Below are 5,266 nucleotides of genomic sequence, written 5' to 3'. Positions count from 1 at the left end.
TGAAAAACATGGACTTAAATGGAAACTTGTGTCTGCTAATTATGACATCTTTATTGCATATGAGCTAAATAACTTTAATTTCCGTTTTGAAAAGCATAAAAAAAGAACAATGTAAAAATATTTTTTTGGGGGGGGGGGCATTTATTGTAATTTGCACCAAGGCAGAACTTGAATCGAGCAAGCAATCACCAGAATTCCTAAATCACTGTACACTAATAAAGCCACAAAGACAGATAATATTTAATTTCAACTCCATTTTATTTGTATAGTGTTAGTTCACAACGTCATCTCAAGGCACTTTTCGAAGTCAAATCCTTTCAAATAATCCAGAAGATTGCATCGAATCTTGACACGAAGCGTTCGCTCCTCCTGAAACAGCGTAGAGCCACAGGGACAGTCCTCTGCATTATCGATGGCTTTGCAGCAATCCCTCATACTGAGCATGCATGTAGCGACAGCAGAGAGGAAAACTCCCCTTTAACAGGAAGAAACCTCCAGCAGAGCTAGGCTCAGTGTGAACGCTCATCTACCACGACTGACTGGTAGTTTGAGAAGACAGAGCAGCAACAATATGTCTGCTTTTCTTTTAAAAACATAGAGGAACATAGAGGATATGCATAGAGGAACTCACACCAGTTTGGTATCATCTTTTCCAGTACTCCATTGATGCTTATTCTGTACATGAACATTAGAAAAAAAATCTTATCACTCTAGAAAGTTTGTCCCCAGGTAAAGAATGATGTTTGACCAGTAGCTATCACCTCCAGTTTGATGAAATCCTTGGAAAACTATGGCCTAATGAGTTATGCATGATGGTGGAGCTACACCTGGATCAATACCAATTTGTATGTAAAGGGGACAAAAAGTACAATTGATGTAATTTTGACTGTTATGCACCTGGTTGTAGGGAACCTGTAGAGTCCCTTTGCATATGCAAGACTGGTTTTATTGATTTTATTGAAAAATTCAATCCACTTGATTATCCTTTTTAAATAAGATATCCTTCTTAGATTTTTGCACGACAAGTCACAGAGATGAATAACTCCTTCTTACTGTTCAATAATATCCATTCACAGTACTGAGTACTCATCTGCTCGGCAGTAACTTATTTTTTAATTCACAGACACACTAATGACTTTTCCCTCTCAGCCAAGTGAGTATGTGGTAATCCATTCAGCACTGTATGTGCTCCCCTCTTAACCAGTTCCACCCAGAATTCACATGTACGCATTGACGTGGTGTGATGCTCACCACTCCAGTTTATCAAAAAAGACAGCAGAGATGTTGGTTAATCCTAAGTCATTTTATCAGACACTTCTCACGCTCGTCACTCTGAATATACACTGATGAACTCAGGAAGAAGGTACAGAGTTTTCCTATGTAAACACAACTGGTACAAACTCAAGCTCAATAATGAGGACTTAGTACAAGATGAACAGCCAGCAAGGAAACCTGAAAAGTCACAAAGATAACTAATTCTTCATTAACCAGTTTGGTTCTGTGGTCGTGTATGCGAGGGGGTAGGAGGACCATGTGGTTGTTTTAGTTCCCTTAACCAGGGGGATGCTAAATTTGGCAGTATAGTATAGTGTTTTTAATCTATTTAATGAATGACTGCCTTTTTCATATAGAACAGTTCTATTTATTTATCCATGTAAAGTTATGGATGAGGGAAACATGTGCCAGTGTAGTAAGAACTTCTGTCCAAAACCAATTTCTCCCAAGGAAGACCAAGATAGTTTGACTTTGACCTTCGGCTTTGTCATGAAAATCAAAAGAAACAATCTAATTTCTCTATGCATTATTTAATTTGTATGAAACTGAAAATTCTTACATTTTATTCATGCGGAGGATTCTCCATTAACTCAAACGTTCACATCAGTGATGCATCAGTCAATCGACCACTGATCAAAATCAGTCAAATTTTCCTTGATCATCTCTGATCTTTAATTGTCTTTAATTTTAATTGTCAGGACAAAAATGAAAAAAAAAAATATAATAATCTGATTATTCCATGTTTATTAAATGCATCAAAACTCCCACTCCTGTAGGTTTACAAAAGCATAAATAAAAAGCTAAAGAAAGAAATGTTAAAGAAAGTACCAATAAACCTCTAGCTCATTTTTAATTATCAAAATAAACATACAATATTAGATTGTATAGTAAAAAAAAGTGTGTTTTATGTGTTCTGGTACTTGTAGTAAAAGCATCTGAAAGGGAAGTGAAAATTGGTGTTGGCCCCTAAATCCTTCATTGGATTGTCTATTGTCTCGAATGTCTTCATATTCCAGATGAAATGCCTTTTTGAAGGCCTAAACATTCCACTACACTCACCAAATTCTGCCTACACCTCAACATTGTTGACATGTAATAAAGGTTGCGAAAAAGAAAAAAAATGCTTTTCAATATAGTTTTAGGATCTTATGCTCTCAACAGTAAACATTATTTAATTAGGAAAATTATTATTTTATGCATAAATTATTATATGCATGAAAAACAGCTATGATAAAGAAAATTGAGTCACAGTTTAGCGTAAAGAGGCCAACTGGAGACAGCAACATTCACTCTTACTTGAAAAAAAGGGTTGATCAGAAGGCTAACCCAAAGATTAGTGCTCAACCAAGCCTTTGTTTACAACGTGTGCACGACACTACTAGTGTGCACGTGCCACATGCACATGCTTCAAGTGTTGATTGGCAGAGTAGTCTTTTGTGAGTTTTTATTTGTTTCCTGCATTGTTACAAGGTGCACTATTGTACCACTTTAGAAATTATATAATAAAAGAATAAATGCCGAAACTGTGCTGTGAAAAAGTAGTTTTCTGCAAATTCTTTTCTTCTTTCCTTTATTTCTTGTAACACCTAAAGGTTTCAGACAATGGCACAAATTATTGCGAGACAAAGATAATCTGCGTAAATAAATAAATACAGGCTTTAAGTGTGAGCCCTGTGATGGACTTGCGGAGATAGGCGCCAGCTCCCCCGCGACCCTACATGGTAAAGCAGCTGTAGAAAATGATGGATGGCTGGCTTCAAATGATAATTTGATTTACTTAGCGAAAAACAAGCCATCCAAGCCAAACTGGGCTTATATGAAAAAGTAAGGGAATCTTTTCTCTCTTCTTTGGAGAGTTGCTTTAATTCAGCGGCATTGCAGGGTTTTCAACTATGAAAGGCCTTTTCAATGCCACAGCTTCATAGTTTGAGTAGGTCTCTCCGAAACCTTAAGTTTTGTTTATTTTATCCCCCCATAGCCATTAAAAGGTGCAACTGCTGGTGCGCTTTGTTTTGCTGTGTTATCTAAACTAACGTGAGACTGGGGCCACCAAATAATTTTGGGATGCTCCCTTTTAGTATTGTCTGGTGGAGAGCAGGGTTCATAGTTTCATCACTCAAAGCAAGTCTTCCAGGTCCTGAAGTGGCAAAGCTCTTTTTCTTAAATGCTAGTTTTGTGCCAAATGCAACTGGGCATACAAAGGTCAATCTACACAATATATTCTCACAAGCCTTGGGATCACCAACATGTTATTTGACAGATGTCAGGCAGACCATTGTATTATTTTTGGTCAGCAGTGGGTTTTGCTTTGGTACTCTCCTACAGATGCCTTCTTCGCCATCTCTCTTTTATTGTTGAATCATGAAAAATGATTTGAGCGGATGCAACTGATACAGTGCTTTAGATGTTCAGACTTCGTTTCAAGCCTCCTGGATGAGTATTGATGTGCTCCTGGAGTGATTTCTGAAGGACCAGCAACCTTTGAGAAGGTTTACCATTGTCTTGTGTTTGCTCTTTTTGTAGTTGATGACCTTTGCTGTAGTTTGCCAGAGTCCCAAACCCTAAAAAAAAGCTTTGAAACCCTTTCTAGACCAGATGTCAATGAATGCATTTCTTATTTGCTCCGAAATACCTTTAGATCAAGACACACGTTGCTTTTTGAGATCCTGGCCTGCTGATTTTGTCTTACAAGTTATCTTCGTGTGATTTTTTTTGATGCTACAGGTGTTACAGTAATCAAAGCAAAAGAAACAAAAAGTAAATAACATTTTCAAATTAACAGTGTTGTGATTTTTTGACTGTTTCACAAGACAAAGATTTATTATCTAAAAGACCTTACCTAGCAGAAATAGTTAACTAACTGTTTAATGTTTTGCTGGGGTGACATGACTGCTGCTATACATATTTGACTGGAACAGGCACTTTTTTTTTTCCTCTTGAGGATTTCAGCTGAGCTCATCCTAAATCACAGCCAGGAGCCAATTGCCCACCTAAACACCCTGCTGTTTGAGCAGCTTCTTGATAAAGGGCTCATTTAAAAGAAAGAGGAGAACTGTGAGGAAATGTGATGACGGGGGGAAGGCCAGGGCCAAAAAAAAAAAAAAAAAAGGGTCATGGGCATTAGCGTTGGTATTAAATTACATCACTGTTTCCCTAAGAATGTAACAGGGCGCTCTTTTGGTTCTGTTTACTACTCTCCGTTTGCTGTTGGTTTCTTACTCCTAAAAAGGGAGGGTATTTTCTTTTACAAACTCATTTAGCATACCTGCACCAGTGGTTCCAGATGTGTAATTTATGGGGAGCATGAGAAGTGCAAGCATAAAGGCGAACAAAAGCAACGCAGAGATCCTCCGGTTTCAGGGGGCTGCTTTCAGGAGTCTGTGGAAGTGTGAAGGCTTTAAGCGGATCCTGTGGTGTCCCAACAAATGCCGCTGGTGATTGATGGCCCTGCTGAGGGACTGTGGGGTTTCAGGCCACCGAAATGGATTAATGCCATTAGCATAACAGTGGATTCCACCTTTGTTTCGATTATGATATTCTACGCCATGGTCTGTCTCCGTAAGCCTATTAAGGGAGCTGAATGTCGGAGCTTATTGTCTGCTATCACCTATCATTGTGAGGTGGATTAAAGCTCACGTTTACGCAGACATCACACCCTGGTGTGTTGAAGGGAAGAAACAAGAGGCACTGCTCAGCAAAACAGTTTCTTACTCCTATTTTTGGGCGACTGAAGCACTCGAGTTACATATTTTATGCAAACTTATATTAAGTAAGTATTCAAAGAATGCTAGCACTGTTAAAGAGAGAACACCATAGGAACCTTTTTATCTTCTTCCCCTTCATTTGCATTGCCGCCTTTTCAAGAAGGGTGGGGGCACAGAGGAAGGGTTAAAGTAACCGGTGGAATAAGGGGGTGTAGGGCTGGGCCTTTGTATGGGAGGAAAGAGGGGGGGGTGGCTATATAATAAGTGACAGAACAGCGGTGCTTTAT

The sequence above is a fragment of the Fundulus heteroclitus genome, chromosome 20 (assembly GCF_011125445.2).
Source record: "Fundulus heteroclitus isolate FHET01 chromosome 20, MU-UCD_Fhet_4.1, whole genome shotgun sequence".
Taxonomy (NCBI): domain Eukaryota; kingdom Metazoa; phylum Chordata; class Actinopteri; order Cyprinodontiformes; family Fundulidae; genus Fundulus; species Fundulus heteroclitus.
This window is presented reverse-complemented; position numbering follows the sequence as displayed.